General features: G+C 38.2%; 1 protein-coding gene across 12 annotated transcripts in view; it reads left to right on the top strand.

The window, feature by feature from the left end:
* The window catches only part of LOC139595077 (uncharacterized), a 261,592-nt gene that overhangs the window by 29,508 nt on the left and 209,963 nt on the right, over window positions 1-22,121 (top strand). For 2 of the 12 annotated variants that reach the window (XR_011680849.1, XR_011680846.1), the window contains one exon: window positions 7,396-7,501. The exons of the other annotated variants lie outside the window; for them this stretch is intronic. The gene's annotated coding sequence lies outside the window, so the exon portion shown is untranslated. The remainder of the gene's footprint in view (window positions 1-7,395; window positions 7,502-22,121) is intronic. 12 annotated transcript variants of the gene reach the window in all.

The raw sequence follows: 22,121 nt of genomic DNA, 5'->3' as shown, positions 1-22,121 counted from the left end.
CTGTTGAAGTAAAGGACAAGCACAAACTGGTGGTGTGAAGTCCTTTCCCTGTTTCTGTGTCATAACCCTCATAACTTATTTTGAGATCATAACATGTCATGCTCATTTTGCATTTTATGCACATTATATATTTGATGTATATAACTGCATCTTTGATTCCTGTTTGCAATATTCTTTTTTTATATATTAGGGGTAGAATTTGATTGAAATCATCAAAGTTCTAGACCAGGGGTTTATAGGGATGTTGCCTGTTCCTTTTATTTCAAACTGAAGAATGTTATGATGTACCAAGAATAAGTCTTTTAGGTTTTTTTTATCTTTTTCTTTTTTTTATATCCCTTTTCTACACTGTCTCGTCTTTCTTTACCGCTGTGTAATTCTGAGAGTTTTCTAGGCCACTGACTGATGGCTTTGGTGTCTGTTTATATACTCAGTAACAGACCCAGTTCTTGACTGGAGATTCTAGGTGCTTCCATGCCTTTTATCTGTGAAAGCAGAACAGTATTTTTATACTAGCCTTGTGTATGTGCATAGAAATAATTGTACCAGGATAATAATATCTGACTGACAACCTTACAAGCAAAGGTTCTATTTCAGTTTAGGGGATTGACAGGGTAGACTCATGGGCTAGAACAAATTAAAGACTTTTGTTTTGTTGTGGAAATGTGCTAATTATTAACACAGCACTATTTTCCTAAATTAACCTTGCAGATCTGTGAACTTAATCCTGTACTGCCAGTAAAATACTTCTGAATCTAAGGGGGGGTGGGACAGCTGTGTGAAGAGCTTGGGAAATATTTGTCCACTTCTAGGATTGTATTTGTCCATTTCTGGGACGTTTGTTTGCTGTGTGAAGTGATCATTGTTGCCCATTCTGTGGCTCACAAGATGTGTGATAGGAATTGTCATCGTTCTTTGTTTCAAAAGTAAAAAGTAATGGACTAGGAATATTAGCCTAAGTTCCATCATGATTGCACTGTTGATAGACCTGACACTGTGTGCTGGTGCCTCCTGAGTCAGAAACCTGGAGGTGGGTGAATTTCATCGATTTATGCGTTCAGAAAGCACAAACCCTGTCCTTGTGCAAAAAATGCCCAGTTACAGTTCAAGGAAGCAAATCCTTGCAAGAGCTCTGCCTGTTCCACCAGCCCTTGTGCTCTAATGCCTCCTATTTCCTCTGCTTGAGCATCTCTGAGGCTTTTCTCCTGGAAGCTTTGCAGTGCAGCCTCTCTGGTGTCCCTCAGGCCAGGTAGGTGTGAATTTTCTGGTGCTTGCTGCTTTCAGTGCAAGTCTGTTAGAAGCAGTAAAGGTGAGGGCAGCCAAGGGAAATTTGGAAGCTATTTTGTAGAGCAGGTATGCAGATAACTGACTAAATAATGCCTGGGAAGTGTTGTGGTGTTTGAAGCAGGGAAAAATTAAAATAAGCAACAGAAACTGTAATCTGGATATTTTTTCCCCTGTTAAATGTACATGGCGAGGGGCTGAGGCGTCATTTTGGTTTTGTATAAATTTCTTGAAGAATTTCAGCTTAAAAATGTTGCAACATGAAAGTTCTTCTGAGTGTTTTTTTCCAGTCAAGTATATTTGTCTCTGTTTATGGAAAAAGCAGAGCCTCCACATGCAAGAGAATGTATGGGGGGATTGGTAGTATACAAAAGCAGATATAGGAAATTGTTGAGTCAGTGTAAACCCTGAATGGATTTGCAGCAGAGAGCCAAGTTAAAATGAATTTGATTTAAACCAGAATGCACATCTTTTTTTGCTTGCTTTCAGGAATTTGCCGTGTAAATTCAGCCTATTACAGAAAAATGAAAGAGAGGAGTTTTAAAATGAAAAGTAGCTGTAATGCACAGATTGAATGTTTGGGTGGGAGTGAAAGTAGGAGTTACTGGGTTGGAACAGATTCCTTAAGATCTGTCACATCATACCATTAAAATAAAGAGCTAGACATAGTAATTTTAAAGGGATATTGTGTAAAAGTTGGGAGATATTAATGCAGTAAAATACATTGATGGATTCCCAACTTACGGTCTGTTATGTGTATTATACTGACACAGTCACCGGAGATAGCAAATGCTTGCTGTGGGTGCTGCATTGCTTGTGAAAGGAAGGATTACAGTGTGTTAGCAAACATTGATTCCAGCAGCTCCCTCTGGGTGTGCTTGCAATTTCATGAGGTTATTGCTCTAATGGTTTTGATCAAATTTGAAATATAATCAAAGAACTTCATAAAAGTCCTGTATTCCTTCTTAGCAGCTGCAGTCCTCATGTGAGAAGGCCAAAAGAGGCAGAAATTGTTTCAATTTCTTTTGTTCTGCCTCAGAAATTTTGATGGCCATGGGCAAGTCACTTTTATCTGTCCTCTGCTGATATCTGGTCTCATACTGGTAGCATTTTGATGATGAATAAATAAATCCACAAATATTTAAAACCTATGGATAATAGTGTTGTTTAAATAATCAAGATTTTAGCTACAGAAGAATAGGAACTGAACAGTACTTTTCCACAGCCAGGCACTTTATTCTGAATATGTTTGTTCCTACCTGGTTCCCACCCTGTCTCACCTGGGCACCTCACTGCCTTGCTGTGCCCCACCTCCCCATTTTATTGTGGGGTCCTTGGATGTGGAAACCAGGGGATTTTCCTTAACGTATCACAAAACATCTGAGGAGAGGGGTGAATTCAACTCAGTCTCCCAGCACTAAATTCTGATCCAGTCTTCTTCTCTCTTCCATGGAGAGCCCATCTCGGGCTCCCTGTGAGTTACTGGAAAGCCTTTGCTGCTGTCCCATTGCTGCATGTCACAAAACCACAAAGAACTGGGAAGAAACACGAGCCTGGATTTTCTGCAGTGCAGAATTGCACCTGGTGTATCATTAAGGTGGTGCAATATGCACCTAAAATTATATATAAAATACCTGAATTTTAAAGCAATATTTACTGCTTGTTCTTCCATTTCTTCAATGTTTTACAAATTGTATCAAGGAAAAAAACCACTTTTAAAATTTCTTTTTTAAGGAAAGAAGAAGAGAGACATTTTTTAAATGAATGTGAAGGTTATGATACATATTTAACAAAGCCTGGGAACTTGGAAGTGTAGACAGCCATTGTCTTGTCTTAACCCAACCCTGTGAGTAAAGGATACAGTGTCAGATGTGACTTTGAATTTTCCTGGCTTCTGTCACTTCACATCACAACCTCAGCATTAGTAATATACATTTTTTTTGTTGAGGAACAAAAGCAAAAAATGTATTTTGACTAGTAAAATTAAGAAGATGACATGTAAATCATAGAAGTTCACTGTGCAACAGTAGTGTGTGTCATTTTTTTAAATGCAAGTGTAATTCTGAGTACATGGTAACTACTATCTATAGCTACAGAAATATCACCACCTCCTGCCTTTTGGCAAGAAACTGTATTTTAAGTTTTATATATAGATTACACAATGACAGAGAGGATAAAAACTTTTAGCTGAGCATTATACTTTAGTACAGAGCAGGAACTAAATATAGTCTGTGTCATCACAGCAAGGCTGTTTTGTGGCAAAAACACAAAAAACAAACCAGCAGAGATGTCCATTATTGCTGTTACACAGTCGTTAGAGACAGATGAAATTGGCCATAGAAGCAGCTGATTACAGGAGATGCTATCATGAGTGATAACAATGGAACCTGAGCAATGGCATTTCAGGCACTGGCACCTGTTCTGTTAAATCCCAAATTCTTCTCATTGACCTGCTTTGAACAGAGCTTGCACATTTCAGACTGGGGGAGCAATGCACCCTTTCATGAGCCAAAGGAGCACTTTTGGCTGCTTTTTCCTTGAGTGCTGCAGCTCTCCAGGCCTGTGGGCAAGACTCCTGTGCTTCCCCCTAAGGAAGCAGGAGTTGAACCCATTTGCAAAGCAAGGAGAGAGCAGAAGAAACCTGATAGCTCAGGATGGTTGCCCCATTCTCCAGCTCTGAGCTGGCCCCTGTCCATTCTGTCTTCTCTCTCTCCCTCTCTCCTCTTCAGTATCAAGGATTGAAACTCCAGTCTTCGTCCTGACCAACTGTGGGAAAAATTATATTGTTCCATGGGCTGGGTGAAGGTGGGTAATTGGGAAAGGGCAAAGCTGGCCTGTTTCTGGGCCAGGAAAATGAGCAGACATTAATGCATATGAAATTCACAATGGGTTTCTGAACACCAAGCCCCAAGTAGTCTGCAAGTAAAGGTCTGTAAGGAGCTTGTGCAAAGCTCTGTTGAATCGGGACAATTGGATAGTGTCCAAGATGTGATTTTCTTATACAAGCAGAGCTGCTTGGCAAAAGCAAGAATAAACCATTATAAACCTGCATTTTTGTTTTGATTGAGTTTTTATTTAATTTGTGGGCTCGTTGAGCTATGATATAGAACAACTGCGTCAAGTGCTGGGAGTCAGTTCTGAGCTGTCCTGTTCCTGTTGCATTCAGCCAGGGAGTGAACTCTCATTTGAGGTTTCAGGGCATGATCTGCCCCTCCCATACCAGGCTTTTCCCCCTTCCATGAGAACATTTTCCATTTGCTGAATCATGATAAATTTGCAAAATAGGGCAATTTAAATTTAAATGGGTGGTACTGCCAGCTAGCACATTACCAGGTGATTCTAGACCCTTCATCTGGGATAGGAAAGTGTAAAACTCCTCTAATAAATGATGACTACTTCTACAAAATCTGGGCAGGGCTCTGTTGGGGAAATTCAGCCTTAAAAGGAGCATTATCGCCTCTAGCACCATCTTGTGTTTTCCCTTAAAATGAAAGGGGAAGAGGGTTTCTTGAGCTCCATCACAAAGTACAGAGACTGAGCTGTAGGTGTGCTGGTCACTCTGAACATGCCACTGACAAGCAGGGAGGTTTAACCACAGAGTTCTTTAGGCAGGAACCCAATTAGGCCTGCTGAAGAATAAGCAAAGTTCTGCCCTGATTTGGTTTGTAAGAAATAAGGGATTGGGGAAAACATGCTGTCAATTCTTCAGCAGGTTTTAGTTGTATGGCTTTTAAATTACATACAAACCCTCTCAGAGATTTGGTTCTTTTCTGCATCTGGACCATAGTACCTCCTTGTGGTGTGGTTTTCTTTGGGGTTTTATTGTTTGCTTTTCTTCACTGAGACTCAAATTCACAACGATATGTGTCTGCTTAACTGTCATTTTCCTAAAAATATAATTAACTTTGGAGATCTGGCCCTAAGAGCCTGATCCTGTGGGAATCATGACACATCCTAGTACTGATGCTGGAGCCAGTGGAGTCTCACTTCATGTGTGGAGCAGAATAAGGTCACACACAATGTAGGTTCTCTGTCCTGTGTGTGAGATCAGGAATCACCATGGTTACTTATCCGCTGTTTTCTGTGCGCTCTCTCGTGCTCGTTCTCTCTCTCTCTATTTATTTATTTATTTACTTACATTTTTTGTGTTATGTGGAAGGCAGATCCTAAACCTACAGTGTAAAACCATTTTCTTTATGAAACAGTGGCATTTTGAATGTTCATTGCTTTGCAGCAGTGATGTGTCCAGAAGAGTCAGGAAGCAGCCGGGTGCTGGAGCTGCTGCTGATCACCCAGAGCGTGGCTCTTGACCTCAACATTCCTGCCTGTAACATGAGAATTGTTTGCTTTATTAATATAAAATAGTTATTGTTTGCATCACCATTTCCATCTTATTATGGGATTGTACATTTCCCACAACAGTGGCAGCCTGTTACCTGGATGTTAAGTTTTGCATAACTTAAATGAGGAGTTTCTGTTTAGTACTGAGGGTAAAGATTTTCAGGACTGGTTACTTGGTGGTCCCATTTATGATGTAGCTCTCACTTAGCAATTCAGTGCTTTAGTGCCTGCTGAATAATAAAATATTACCAGTGCAATCCAACTCCACAAGTATATTTTATATATAATTTTAAGACAAAACATTAAAGAATCATGCCTAAGATTTTTTTTCCAAGTAAAATAAATATTGTTGTGTATCAAGTATGCCCTCCTGCTTCTTGATCATGTCACAGTGGCAATAAGGGGAGGGCAAACAGCCATGTGAACTTGTCATTATGTAAAGTGGATTTCTCAGCAATCAAGTTACTGGTAGATAAAGTTCTGTAGAAATATTTTAATTTCTAATTTCTCTTTAAGCACCACAGCACTCATGTGAATCTGTGGAAAGTTAGGCACCAAATTAAGAGTTTAACTGCCTTTGTGTGTATGGAAAATGGAGCTGTTTCAAGTATTTCTGAGAGTGTAGGTGATAAATGTTGTGGGTTTTTTGGTGGCATCTGAAATTAGTTTGGTGATATGTGATTGTTTTTAACAACCTGTGGGAATGTGGGTGACCTTGATTTCCTTGCTATAGCCTTGAGGGACAGACTGATACTGTGGTGTGTTTGGAGAATTATTCCTCCCTGCATGCAAACAAATATAGTACTGCTACTATGCTGTTTTGGTCTTATCTTGCTTGCTGCACTTAAGCCATTGGGTTTATACTGCTGCATTTATAATGTAGGCTTACCAGTTAAAAAAAGAAAAAGAAAAAAAAATCCAAAGAAAGCCAAGATATTGTAACAAGCTAAAAGGAAAGTTAATAGGAGGAAAATTGTTCAGCTGAAAAATATAAACATTTTGTTTCCCTGACGCTTTAGAGCAGATTTTGAGCAGTGTGTGTTTGGGAAAGAGGACAGTCATAGAAAATAGAAGGCAGGATTTTTAAAAAGGAAAGTAATGATGGAAAGCAACCAATAGGAATATGGACAGGTAAAGAATAATTAGAGATCATCTTTAAATAGCATAAGAGTGAGAATTTTTTGCCCTGTTCGTATCATTCTGTGTTGTGCCTTTTGCTGGGATTTTACACATTAAGATTGCCACGTATTGCTTAGTATTGTTAATACTCAAAATCCTGGCAAAAGGTTGATATTGTAATGGCTCTAAAGGACCCATTTCAATGTAAATCCTAAGGGTCTATCAATGTGCAGGGGATTTATGTGGGTGAGTCCCATTAATGGTAATGGGACTTATGTGCGTAAATCTCTTCTGCATTGATGGGAAAATAGACTCCTTAGTATGCAAAGTCTCATTTGAAATCAAAGAGCATTTGCATAAGATCCATCCATAGCATGGAACTCTGTGTGTTAAAAACAGTATGAAAAGAAGATAATACACCTTAACTACTTTAGTGGATAAATACTAGTGTAAAAAGAGTATTCTTGGTAATATGTATTTTATTTTTAAAATTGCAATAATATTTACACAATTATCTCCAACCACTAGAAACCAGAATAATTACATTTTTATTACTGTGGATGGCTGCTTTTTACACGAGTTCAGTTGAGGAAAATAATTATGTGCAGTTGCAGAAATTTTGCACTGAGCTCAAGTCCCAACTTCCTGCAGGAAACGTTTCATTTTGAACAACTTGGAGCGCAAGCAAGAACCGAGAGAGCTTTGCAGCCGCAGTCCTGCTGCATTGGCAGAGCCTTTCTCTCATCAATACTGTCAGGTAACATTCGCTTTGACTCGAGGCACCAAACACGGCAGAGTTCCCGGTGCGCGCCGTTTGCTCCCGGGATTTCCTTGGGAAGCAGGGACTGCCCAGCCCGCGGCCGCGCGCGGCCACCAGGTGGCGCTGTTGGCAAATGTAACATTGACGGGGCCCGGATTTTGGGGAAAAGCTGAAACTTCGCCTTTTTCGTTCTCCCCCTGACTGCACCCGGTGTTTGCTTTGTTAAAGTGCTCCGTGCGTGATGCTTACCTCTGCGGGCTCCAGGGGACGTGGAGATGTTGCAACAAAGTGGTAGCGTGGCTTGGGAATATCTGCAATATTAATGAGCTGCTTTGGTCTTTGCTGTCTGGCATCCAGGCTGGCCGTGTTGTTTTAAAAACTAAGCATGAGCAGAAACAGTTTGAGAATTCTGATATTGCTGTGGTTTTGAAGTGGGTGAGGGAGAGAGTAACTTATTTATCTGATGCAGACAAAAAGTAGAATGGTCATTCTTTTCAATGGGACGAGGAGCCTGGATGCAGGGAGCAGTTTAAGGAGGGAGTTTTGGTGTGGCTTGGCAAGGTTTCATCTGCCTGCAAGAGGAAAGGCTAAAATTTATGTCTTGTGTAGTACCTCACCTCAGGAATTGGTATCAAGTCTTCCATAAGACTTGTCTCATACTCAGGGGCCCTCTAAGGAGAAATAGTAGAGCTGAATATATTTTAATATTAAGCATATCTGCTTAATATTAAGTTTAATAATAAGTTTATCAAACGACGAACTCATTTAATATTGATATGAAATTGTTGAATCTGATTTCCTTTATTTTTTATGCTAAAAATATTGACCTTGCCATTCTTACAACACTAGCCAGTGCATACTGAAGAATTAAGAATTGCTCTAGGAATGCAGCTTTTAATAATCTTTAACAAGCATTACTGACTATAATAAACCTCTCCAAAAACTCCCTTTTATTTGCTGGACAGAACAAAAGTGGTTTATGGCTTATATCAGAACCATATTTTTAGATGCATAACTTCTGTATATTTATAGAGGGTGGTGTGTGAATGGCACAGGTGAAAGCAATTTGTCCAGTTTTTCAAGGAGTTGGTACTTCTGTGTGCATTGACTTCTTTCTTCTCCTGTGCAGCACAGAATATGAATTTATCCATCCTGATTATGGAGTTCCTAGAGGAACTCTAGGTGGTGGACCAAGTACTTATTTAGAATGATGACAGCTATTACGACATAAAGCCAGATTACCTTTATTTACTTTTTTTTAGTTTTTTTCTGAATAATATCTCACTACTTTTCTTAAAACCTTACTGGAAAGCCTGAATCCAATGACAACAAAGACCCTGGCTCATACCCCTGATATAGTCCTTGGCATAGTCTCATTAAAAATGAATTTCTATTCCTGGTAGTCCTCACAAGAAAACTTTGCTGTGCTTGTTTTTCTGAGCAGGTGATGTAAATGGGAGGTTTTAGGTGGAATGGGAAGCAGGATGTCTGATTGCAGCACCTTGCAGCATTTCAGCTGGATGGTGAGGAGAGGAAGTGTCAGAAATGCTGGTGCTGTAACCCAGAATCAATTATTGCAAACAGTCTATGGAGATGGCCAAATATTTATTTTGAAAACAAGAAAAAAAAATAAAACCAACTTTATATAAATGCAGCTTTTAATTAAATTCTATATCTTCCTAGCTTCTAGACTTTTGAAAAATCGTGTAATTTTTTCTTCTTAAAATAGCGCAAACTGCTAGCAAATTTAGTATTCATTGTTCAAAGACTGTTAAAATCCACTTGAAATAATGTGCAAATCCCATCTTTGCAGTAATAGTAGTTTGTTAATTAGCAGAGCTACCCAAATACTGAGATTGTGGTTAAAATGGCTCTGAGTAGGAGGTGGTAATGATGCCTGCTTTACACCACATTATAGGCAGTGCTCATTAATTCTGGCAATGAGAAGAATCACAGATGTGTGCTTTTAAAAAAGGCAGTGGTGAGAAGAATCACCTTGAATTTAAGTGCTGAAGTCGGTAAATTGTGAATATTAAGAAATAAACTAAAAGTAGCCACCACATTTGGGTACTAGTTAGTTCAGACACTGAGAGTAACTGGAGAGTAACTTTGCTCATGGCAGTGAACACTGAGGTGCCCACCTTGGGTGGTTCCATGAACTGCACAGGTACCATTTAGTAAAGAAAAAAATACTTTTGTTGTAGAAGAAATGACCATTCCATTTCTGCTGTTGTAAAAAAAAAAAATTAATGCACAAATATTTTCTGTCCTGAAGGGCTGTGAGGGGTTTTGTTGTTTGGGTTTTTCCTTTCCTTGGGGAGTTTGAGATGTGTGCTTTAAGAGAGCTTGTAGGAATGAGGCAGAAATGAACAGAGACTTCTTTAAAGCTGGAGATCCCCTTCTGTTAATAAAAGAGAGATATTTTTATTCTTTGTTTCCTTTCAGAGCATGGTTACTTGATGAGATCCACCGGACCTGATCTTAGTCCTAAGTCAAATCTGTAGAGAAACACAAAAAGAATTCTTAATCTCTTCTCTCATGGCCTCAACATGATCATCTGTATGAAACTGGAGGACTTTTTTGGGGCTCAGTTTTTGGTGGTCTTCTGGTAGTTCAGGAGTTTGTCTGAGGAGCTTTGGTAGTTCTGGGAGCCCGAGTCTTAAGTTTCATGGCTGAGAATTGAATGGGATTCTCCACTGTTTTAGAAGATGTCAAATTTGTCTTACTGGATGACCGGTGAAGATATCATAGTCTAGAAAGAGACCAAATAATTTTGTGTGGATAACTGAAAGTAAGGCCTTTTTATGTCCTGGTGAATAGTCTAATTTTGGGATAATGGAAGGAGTGACTAGTGGTGTTGTATCCCTCTTTTTTAAGATGGCTAAGTAATACTAAAATAACAAGGGATTTTACATTGTATTTTCCAGATATTATCTGGCACTTGGGCATTGCTTAAAGATACAATTTCAATGCCTCTATGCAGATTAAGATGAACAAGAAAAAAAAATTGAAGTGCCATTGTAAGGAACAACTAAATAACTGCTATCTCATAAAAACAAGTTTACTATGTGAAAAGTAAGCAGCAGATTGAACAACTACTGCTTCTTCTTGGGGTTTAAATGGATAAGAGGAAGGATCATGACAAGTGGGAGTCCACTCCAGCTGTCATTTGTGTGCCTCTGTCATTTCTGAATTTTGTTTCTGGATTGAAGTAACCATAATTGATTTTAATGTTGAAAGAAAATATCTCTATGCCTTTGATATTCCACAGGGAAAGATTTTGATCTAGAAAATTGTATTGCTATAGTTTCAGATGTTCCTGGTCACTGGAAGTATGGCAAGCAAACAGCTCACAGAACAAAGTCCCTAATTTTAATTAGCTGGAGGCTTCAGTGTCCCTGCTCAAGAGCAAGGCCTAAGGGTGCAGGATGCAGCTGCTTTAACCTGAACAGCTTTGCTTTGGTCATGGGTCCCTTCAGCTGGCAGCACTTTCTCTAGGGCACCACAGTTAATTCTGTGCCCCTGAGTGTCTGTGCTGAGTGCACCTGAACAACCAGAGGGGTGTTGTGCAATGAGGTGATGCCAGTGCCCAGGTACTGCTGTGGGGCTGTGAGAGATCAGGGGTGTTTTTATTTCCTTTTGTTCACAGGAATGTTCACCTTCTCTACAAGCATAACTCTAAACCAACAATAATTTGTGCAGTTATAGCAATGTCTGAAGTTCATCATGTTCCAAATGTATATTCCCAAGGATGACTAATGTGCTTTGAGGATTGTGCATAATGAGTGCTTGGCATTTTATGGATTTGATCCAGGGAAGGGGGTAAGATCCTTGTACCATTTTCTGAGCACCCTAATGTATCATCCAGTGACTCCAGCAGCCACATTCCTGGTGTGTTTTCTGTAGGATGCTCTGTGCTTGTGCTTAAAAAATGTCATTCCTCAGGATATTACCAGAAGACCAGGTGGAATGTAAATTATGAGTAGCCAGATATACATGGGGAGGCTTCAGTTCTGCTGGTGGGATGGACCACCTTCCTTTCAGGAAACGTGAGAACCCTGTGTGTTTCCAAGAATATTGTCCAATCCCTCATTTCCAAGAATATTATCCAATCCCATTGGGGTGGGAGTAGGAAATGCCCATGGGGAGACTGGAATAAGATCTCATATAAGTTAGGGGCACATGGTGAACTGGTGTAGTACTTGCATCTTGAAGCAAATAACAAGCAAATAAATTGAGCAGACCCTTCTGGTATTTGAACCTCAGGTTTTATGGATATTCTTTTTTTTCTTTTTTTTTTTTTTTCTGCTAAATGCCTAAGAGGTTTTGAATAATCTCCTCAAAGCTTCATGTGAGTAATTTTTAAGTGGTGTTCAGTTTCTTTGTTGTGTTTCTGTAAGTTAGTGAGTTTGATTTATTTTAAGAAAGTGTTTGCAGTCATAATTAACGGAGATATTAAGCTTAGTGTTAATTACACAAATTGATGTGAATATCTGATTGAGTCCTGAGAGGGTTAGATTTTTCCCAGCTGTGAGAGATGACATTAAAAGATGGATAATTTGTAATTTAACTGCAGGAGTTAAAGGAATTTGCAATAAAAACATTAATGTCTTTGTTTCTAAACTTTAATAGGAAAATATTTTATCATCCTGGGTGGCTTTAATACAGTGGTAGTGGGATGGAGAAACTAAATTGTAAATCTATGGTGGACGGAGGGCTGGACCTTCCTCTTTTGTGGAAAATACTGATTTTTTTGGAAGTGTGAAGAAGGTTTGACTATTTAACTCTGTTCTGTAAAATCCCAGAAAATGACCCCTTCCTTTCAGAGCTTTTTTTGTCACGTTTTGCAGAAGATCAAGAAGGAAGGGTATACATGTAGTAACTCTAAGTCAGGAAAGGTTGATTCATTACTTATTTTCAACTGATGCTCGCTATGAATTTTCTAATTTTTTTTTTTATTTGCAGAATTATTTTCCCCATTTTCTGTTGGCATTTTCAGTGCAATTCAATTCATGACCTAGTTTGAAGTTGACCTTGCTTTGGGGAGTGTAAGGGTTGGGTCAGATAACTTCCCAAGGTTTACTGCAAACAGATTTATTCTGTGATTACTGTTGGCTCTCTGTTTACTTTTATTATTTTAAGAAAGTACAGGATTTGCATGTGCCGTGTGATTTCAGAAAGTTAATAATAATATGGGGTTTTCTTCATTTCCTTCAAACAGCTAAAATGTATGACTAAAAAACTGCGTGAATGGGAAACTGAAATATTTTTACTGGGTTTGGACTTACATCATTTTGTACCAATGGATTTGAGAGACTTCACTGAATTGTCATCTTCTCTCTCCTGAGTGCTGAACCTGGAATTGTGGTAACTGCCCCAAATTTGGCTTCTGTTGCAAGATTTCTCTCCTGTTGTGGCTGATGCTCTCTCTGGAGTGGATTGAGCACCAATGGTGCCTGTCCCAATGACATCTGGCCAGATGTTGAGTTCCCAGCATGTGGCTCATGGGGAGTGTGAAGGATGTCCCCATGCCTACAAAAATAAACTCAGAAAGGATGATTGGGAATCAATAATATGGAAATGCAAAAATGCGAAAAGTGGTGGTGTGGTTTGGTTGGTCTCATCGTAGGGGTTTATTTATTTATTTGTTCATTTATCTATTCTAACCTGACTGTTTTGTTTATAATAGACACAGTTTTCTGCCTAGAAAGGCAGTTGTGTCCCAGGAGTTTTCTGTCAGGAAGGCTCTTGTGCCTGCACAGCAGCTGTACCCCACAGCCTCTCACGTTACCACCAGATATTGCTTCTCTGAAAAACTCCCTGAGTCTGATATTGCAGTACATCTTAGTTTTCAGCTCACTGAAAACTCAGTTTTTCTGATACTTACAGTTTTAAATAATTTATTTTCCTTTCTTTCTCCCTTGGATATTTGTGAAGAAGAACTACTAAAGTAATACCAGTTATTCAGTGAGAGGAAGGTGGTTTTCAAGTGCCATTATAAGTTGCTTGGAAATTTCTAGAACTATAATTTTGAAAATCTAGAGATAAAGGAAAAAAATATCCTTCCTTCATATGACAGTGTCTTCATTTTTTTTTTTATTGCTTTCTCTAGTAATTCCTCTGTTGCTACATTAGCCAGTGCTCTATTAATTGTGAGTCAGATAAATAATAATGAATGTTGAAAGACTTGAACATTTCAGAAAGATTTTGTAGTATAATGAATTCTATGGCAAGAAATCACCTGTATATTAACTACCATCTATTGTCAATAGGGCCAATGTTGATGCTGCATATAAATGCCTGAATCAAATATGTTATAATGTACATTCTTGGCTTTAGAAAAACTTAAATTTAAATGTTACAACAGCAAATCTATGTTTGGAGAAGAACCTAAGAAGAACCAAAGTACTACAAAGAAAATATCCAGTATTTCAGTTAATTCAAAATAAATGGGGAAATTAAATTTAAATATTTTTAAAGAGTCCTTGAATGGTTTGTTGATTAGAAACTAATGTAACTCCTTGTCTAAGATAAAACACCAAACAGGCAGCAGCTGCTGGTAATTGGTGCAAGTAATTGTAGAGCCAATAAGTTGAAGAAGTGCTTATTAAAAGAAACTGCCTTCCTATCTGCTCGTAAGTTCAATTGAGTAATGTACTCTACATGTGGTCTGACGGTACGTAAATTATACACCTGATTTAAAACCACTCCATCCATAAGAGCTCCTGTTTTGCTCATCCATAAAAATTTTACTTTCTTTATTGCTAACTACTTGCAGCAGCATATGGCATAATATCTATCAAATTAGGCTTTGAGGACATCTTAGGCTGGCACCCTGCTGGCTTGGAACATGTGCTTAATGCATATTGCAGCGGGTTTAACCCCTTGAGGGCCCTGGGAAAGGCTCCTGCTCTCCTGCAGGAATGCCCCTGTGGCCTCCTGGGCACAGCCTGGCATCCTGCTGGTCCCCTGGCATTCCTCAGCAGGGATGGAGGGGCTGCAAGTGCCTGCTGCACAGGCAGAGCTTCAAAGGATTGATTCTCATTCCAGAGAAACTTCGAGGCTGCAACTTCTTTGTTTGGACCTGCTGAGAAAATAAATGAATCTGAGAAGAAGAGCTGTAATTCAAACTCACAAATATATTTAAGTTCAAATTTGAAATTAAGCAATTTGTAAAAATTGCTTAAAATTAAGCCTTTTTTTCAATTTTAATTTTGCAAAATTAAGCAATAATTAATTGAAATTAAGCTATCTCAGCATGTTAGTTTGCATACAGATTTTTCTGGGGAAAAAAAAATCCATTAACATGATGCAATTATCTTCTAATAAAAATTGAGGTGTTGTTTTGCATCCCTCACACAGGGGAGTTTCTGTTCACATGGGTAATAATTCTTTTGGCCTGCTTCTAAAGCAACAAGAAAACTATGTCCTCCCAAATCCAAATTTTGTCTTCAACTTAAAAAAAAATATTTACACTCATCTTTGTCTTTAAAGAATCTCAAAGAAATCCTGTTGTCTACAGGCCTGAAAATGTTTTGGTGTACCTTCAACAAGTCATGTACCGTGGGTAAAATCTGAGGAAAAATTACTGTAGATGTCTACCTAACCAATAATTAAATATTGGGGGAGATGGGGAATAAAAGCATCTGGTTCAACAGTCACAAAAAAGTAATTTCAATGATCTTATTGTGGGTTTTTTGAAAGTTCTCAGGGCATTCCTTGGAAACAGTTTCAAGTCTGAAAACTGCTTTCCCTTGCTCCTTGACAGTAATTTTCAATGGAAGATTTTCATTAGCACTGATTTAGAGGTTTTATTTTCAAACTGAAATTAACTTACACTTTGAGTTACTGCTTCAGCCCCAAGGCTCACTGGGCAATGTGATTTCCTCTAGTCCTCTCTACCAGCAGTGGTTTTCTTGAGTACATTTGAACAAGACTTGTGCTGCCAAGTTTTGCTGCTGAGTCTGGGTTGCAGTCTGAGACCATGGCTGCTGCTGGGCTTGCCTCAGGGAAAAGGTTCCCCTGCTGATGTTTTTCCAGGAAGCAGCTGAATCCAGGAGCTGCTCTGCTGTTGTAGATCCACCTCTGCCACAGGGCTTTACTCACCCAGCCTTGCTGCTCTGCCCAGGCTGCAGGTCCAGGGTAGCACCAGCTTAAACATGCACAGAAAGCTGAGATGGCAAACAGTGAGCTAAAGAAATCTGAGCATCTTAATAAGTAATATTGATTTCTGAGTAATAGTAAAAGCATGGCTAATTGTTACCTACAGGGGCAGGAATTTAGTTGAAACGTGGACTTAAAAGGGAGACACAAACAGTTCTTGCTTTGAACCTAGCTTCTTTGGGCATGGTTTGATGTCCTAAGTTGCAGACAAACACTAAGACTACATCCTCTCATATTCTGGCAGCTTGCATATCAACCCATAACCTGACAGGGATTGAGAGCTGCTGAATATAGAGAAAGCTGAAGTATTTCCTTTTGGTCTTTAATTTCACATGGGAGGAAATAGACTGCCTACCTGGCACTTGGCTTATGCCTGAATCTCAGCTTTCTTGATTGCAGAGGAAAAAAGTGGATGTTAAAGGATCAAAACAAGCATTCTAATTATTATATTTGAAATAGAATCACTATGGTATTAGTTTCTGAGGAAGTGGCAAAGAAAGCCAACTTAGCTGTTAAAACAATCTCATACTTGTGAGGTTTCACAACCTGTTGCTAGCATGTTACAAGAGAGATGTTGAACCATGAGCAAAGACAAGACAACCTTTCCAACAGGTCTAATAACTATTGTATTTATAAATAATTTTAAGTACTTATATGTTAAATATGGACTAATCCCTGCACATTTGAATTTGAAAACCAATGGGGTGCCTGTGTTCTGTTCTCTGTGTTTTTCTTGTTGACTGTTAGGGGGTTTGTTTCACTGAGAGAAAGGAAGGATCATGTTTTCTATTAGATTTAAGTGAATGTATTCTCCTGTTGCCTATCCAGAATTCATCACAGCCTTCACCTCCAAATTGCTGTCTGGGAACTGGAAGTGGAAGCTAAGGCAGTGTACTGCAGAAAGTAGGAATAGTGATGGGAAAAAACGCAGCTCAAGGAAGAATAAACTTTTCTGACGTCAATTTGTGTCTAAGATACCTTTAGAAACTAAAGATTAATTAGAAAATGAAAATAATAATTTGGGACAAAATATAATAAGCCAATTAAACAAGTTTTTGTTAAGCTATTAACATCAGCTATTCTTTTTGTTGGTGTGGAACCCTGTTGTGAGGGCTGTGGCCTGCCCTGGAGCTGTGGGGGTCAGGCTGCCATCAGGTGGCTGCAATCGATTCACTCCAACAGGTTCTGCACAGGCAGAATGTGAGTTGCACCTATTTTGGCAGAATGGGCAATTGGGCAGTGAAGGAAACAGCTGCCAGTAGAATCTAAATTACTCGATTGCAAAGGTTAAGCACTGATCATTGAATTAAACCAGGAATTGCTGGAAGGGAAACCCGTTATCTATTGTAATGGTCTGTTACCAGTAAAATTTTCATTCTTGAATTTTAGGTTTACTACCATTGCTTGTGAAAATGTTTTCAGTGTAAACCTGATGATGTGTAAAGAGTATCACAAAGGAATGCATATTTAAATGTGAATATGTGAATGCAGCACTCTCAGTGATAGTGAAATTATACTGTAATCTCCCACTGAATGATAAGCATTTATAACATTAAGAACTAAAGCAGTAAGGGACAGAGTGGAAGAACTTAACTGGCTTTATTATATTCATATAAGTTGGACAGGAAATTAAAGTGTTGTTAATTATTCTGAAAACAAAAAAAAATTACTTTCAGATAGCTTTTTTAATTTGCATGTTATTATTCTCCAGAACTAGCTTAATTGACTCTTACTTCAGCTACTTTAAATCCTTTTAAAGTGTTGTGTTCAAAACCAATGCTTTAAAGTGCTTCTCCTTCAGTAAGGAGTTGCTTTAAGAGAAAAAATAAAAACCTGAACTACATATTGAATTTTCCAGACTGTGTTTCTGCACAGCAATCTTCTGAAAAAGTGCAATTATTTTTTTTTCCACTCAAGCATGCATTTGAGAGGAATGAGTAGATCAGATAAAGAGCAGAGATTCAATTCAACTCAACCTTGAGTCACTCTCTGACTCTGTCTCTTTAAAAAGGGAAAAAAAAACCAAACCCAAGGTGGCAAAATCAATACAAACCAATAATAACTTCACATTTGTGGAAGCAACATGAATGGCTCTCCAAAATATTGAGACACATCCAAGTACATTTTAGCAGAGCTGATATTTATCAGAAGTCATTTGCCCTCAAGCAGATGCTCTCTTTCATTGTGCTCCTGTCACAAATGACTAAGATTTATGACAGACAATTACAGCATCTGCAGTTAGCAGCCTTATAATCAGCACCATTATTTAACGATTGGTGCAATAAACTGACTCCTGTTACTGTTTATCAGATATCAGTCAGTTCTGGCTATTTTCTTCAGCTCCCCAAATCACAGTATGGTGCAACCACTGCCTTTTAATGGCTAGTCAGAAGCAGGCACATTTTCACGTTTTGTACAGACTGCCGAGGAAAAAGAAAAGGCAACCAATTACATGTATGTATGGTGCCCTCTCATTTGAGATGCCTGTGTATGTAACTATCTCTATACAGTCTAAAACCTCTTGAAAAAAAAAATAACAGCTTTTACTATTGAAGATAAGAGCTTCTATTTAGGCTTCTGCATGGGGAAAAATGTCTTCTGTTTAAATATTCATGTTTTAAAGAATGAAGAAAATGTTGATATACTGTAGTAGTCATATTCTCTTGCAGCAGGAATTCTGTGTGTGTTTGAGAAAGGGATGACATCGATTCAGCTCTCAGTCTCCTCTATGTTAGGCAAATAAGGGAATTGTATTTTACACTTAGTAATATTCTTATCAAAAATAAAAGCTTGAGAAATGTCTTAGTTGAGCCTATTAATGAATGCATGTGATGTATTTTATAAGAGTTCTATTTGGTCTGCATTTTTCCCTGGAAACCTTGTGAGAGGGAACTAAAACATGGTTTAGCTGCAAGTTCAGCTGAAAAGTATATTAAGCCTTGCTTGTGTTCCAAAAGCAAAGATGTAATTTCAGTGCCACATTCTGGCATTACTTAGGCCAGTGATCATCATGAGTCTTGTTCCCTTAAATAAATGCTGTTGTAAGCAAATGCTTTGTGTAACTGAGAGCAGACTCTGACCACTGTAGCCTGAACACTGAATTTCCTAAGATTTTATTATTGCAATGCTTGCATCTTGTCTGCCTGAGTTCATGTCAGAGTATAGAAGATTATGTGTTTATTCATGAATTCTTTTGTTTTAGCTGCTAAGTGAGACTGACTTCTCCCTAAAGTTTTCAAGGAAAAGATTGACTGCTTTAAGTGACTATGGAAATTAAGTCAGATCAGAAATTGTTTCTGCCAGTAGAAAGAAAGTGAAGATAAATAGTGTTTTTCTGTTCTTTGTAGAGGTGAGTCATCTGGTCAACAAGCAGAATTTAAACTGAAACTGCTTGGTACAGACACTTCCTGATGTGTGAAGTACATTCTAAGGTATTCTAAGACCATGTTTGTTGGCTTGTTTATTAATAAACTAAGAACTCACAGGGCAGATTATGTTTCTTGGTTCAACAAGTACCTAACCTGTTGTTGTTTTCTTTCTCTGGGATAACTGATCACATTTATTTCTGAGGCATTCCAGCAAAAATTCAAAAGATAAAAGCTTTTCCGTACTCCTTGGGTTCAAATGTCACTTCTGTTGATATTTTAATAGATTTTTCACTTTGATATTTTAGAGAGTGTACATGTGAGCAGATATAATCTTAACAGTCCTTGAAATTTAGTGGTTTGATTTCAAGGCTCTTCTTTGTGTAGAGCAGTCACCATTAAAATTTATTTATTATATTTTCAATAGATAATAGGTATATTTGTCTTTTATAATAATTTTAGGTAAATTCTGTGCTGATAAAACAGATATTGAGTCTACTAAAACAGAGTGTATGAGATATAATTTCTTGTCCAGATTTACCTATGTAAGGCTGTAATGCACTTGAGAGGGTTTGTCTTAAGAAAACAAATAAACAAACCCAGGGAAAAAACAGTAGAAAAGCCAGCTTCTGAAAATTGCACCTTGATTTGTATCTTTTTGATTTTTAAGTCATTTGTGAACATAGAATATCATCAGTGTGCAGCCATGGAGCAGTTTTCTTATGCTAATGAATACCTGCCAGGGACTAGATTGAGGCATCTGAATTAATTTCATTTTCAGCTGATGTAGATGTTAGATTATATTTAAGATGATTAATGGTAGAGGATACCAATGGTAGGAACTACTTAAGTGATGGAATTACACTAATATTTGAATCAATAGAATTTAGTCTTCTAACTCTCAGAGCCTTTTTAACAATTTCTGAAGTACAAAACCACCCTAGCCATGCTTTGAATGTTGTTCACATGCTATAAATAAGAGATTCCTTAGATAAATTAAAGCTGGATACAAGACTTGGGCACATATTAATACACTAAGTTTGTGTTGATGGACTGACTCTGCCAGAAAAGAATATTTGGTAGCTGACAAGGAACTCTGGGGTGGGTGGTTAATGGCTGTAATAATGCTGCACTAAGTTCATGTAAGGAGTAAAACCTCTCAGCTCAGTTATAAGAAGCTTTGAGAGTTTGGCAAAGGAGGTTGTGGGACAAAATAATGCAAATTGTTGAAAGTAGATGCTAAAACATTATGGAAGTGAAATTTTGACTTTTGCTTTCAACTAAAATTAGAGGCCCTTGTATATCACTTGTGTCTTACTTGGTGTCTCTGGGGACATTTAGGACCTAGGTTGTGTGAAGAGCTCACTTGCTAACTCCACCTGATCCTGCACATGCTTTAGCTGAAGGAAAAGATTGTCCTTTATGATAACAGCTGTTGGGCCCAGCCAAGTGCTGGTAAGTAATGAGTTGTTATAGATTTAGAAAAAGATAAAATGACTGCTTGTGTTGCAGCATCAGGGTGCTGTAGTGTGATTTGATGATTAAACTTGTGAAACCTCCTGAGTAGTTTATTTCTGTATTTTTTTTTCTTTTAATGGAATATTAAAAGTTTATCTTTCTCTTGTCACTTTTTCTTCAATTAGTAAAAATTGTCATAATCTTCATCTAATGAGTGAATTTGTTTGGAAACCTCTTTTGCTGGAGCAATCCATTGTCCTAAAGGAGCTGTCCAGGGAGAGGAGAAAGTGCCAGGTTCTTGTGCCACACCTGTGACTTCCATTGGGGGTTAATTCAAATGAACCTCTGCTCCTTGGTTCATAAGCATTGCCTTTGAAGATAATGTGCCTGTTCTGGCAGTAGTTTATGCACTTGTTCTTCCTCCTCTGGTAGGCAAAGTAATTCATTGTTAACCCTGAAATCAGAGAACAATCTGCAGATTAAAGCATTTGCAGTAGAAATTTGTAAACTGGGACCAAAATTTGTGAGTCATTGTGAGATAGTACACCGCTGCTACCTCAAAATAGTGATTTCTCTGGGCCAGAAATTAAGTTGTGGCGCTGTATCCCTGGAAGCATTTCTTCTAAAAATGCTTGAAATTAGTATTAAATAAGCAGCAAAACATGATCTCATAGTGTAATGTGGAGGCAACCATATCAAGAATAACCTTTGGATATATCAGCAGGCAAACAGTGCTGCCATTAAAGAATTATTAATGCATTTATTTCATGATCTTAGAATTTTACTGGAATGCTTTGCACAGTTGTGTTTGTGGACTTTTTGGGTGACTTTTGTAGGCTTTTTGTTTTTTTGGTTTTTTTGTAAACTTGGCTTACAAGATGAGATTTTTTAAACTCTCATCTTTTAATTTATCCTTCTCCTACCTCCAAAAGTCAATTTGTTACTTAGGATGCAATAAGCTAGAGGGAGAAGGTTGCTGACAAACAAGAGTTACTGTTGATAAAGGATGATGAACAAACACAGGCTATTGTTCTAACTCAGCTGAAATTCAGGCTATAATCAAAATATGCTTTCAATAGTGATTTTTACGCCCATAATTCCAAGCCTTACCTCAAAACAGCTTTTGTAAGAGCAGGCTCCTTATCATTCTGGATCTGTAAGAAGTTCCTAATTCTGGAACTGCAAATTGAAAACTTTACTTTGTTTCATCCAAGAAATTGAGCTGCTTGAGTTGCAAAACTCTTCTGAGTAGCTGGGCAGTAAAACATGGTCACAGTAGACAGTAATCACCTCCCTGCAAGGTTTGCTCTTCCACAGAGGTAGAACATGCCTGAGCTATTTCCAGGTAGATAAGGTATGCAATCAATAAAATCTTGCACCAGTAACACTTGTGTGATTAGTTCATTCAGTAATTCACAGAATTATGAATGCCTGGGAAGAAATATGATTTCAGTGTAGGACCAGTTTTCACAGGTTCTGCATTTTTTCCTAATAAAAGATGAGAAGTGGTGATCCCTACTGCCTACTCTCCATGTGTTCACTATACTCAATAACTACTGACTTTTGGTGGTCAACTAAGACATGAAAATTACTTTGATCTTCTTTTAGTGAAAACAGGTGGCAGTCACTAG

Source organism: Agelaius tricolor, unplaced genomic scaffold (genome assembly GCF_023055355.1).
Source record: "Agelaius tricolor isolate 1412-34295 unplaced genomic scaffold, bAgeTri1.0.p SCAF_12, whole genome shotgun sequence".
Classification (NCBI taxonomy): Eukaryota; Metazoa; Chordata; class Aves; order Passeriformes; family Icteridae; genus Agelaius; species Agelaius tricolor.
Note: the sequence above shows the minus strand (reverse complement) of the source record. Positions and strands in the feature narration are given on the sequence as shown.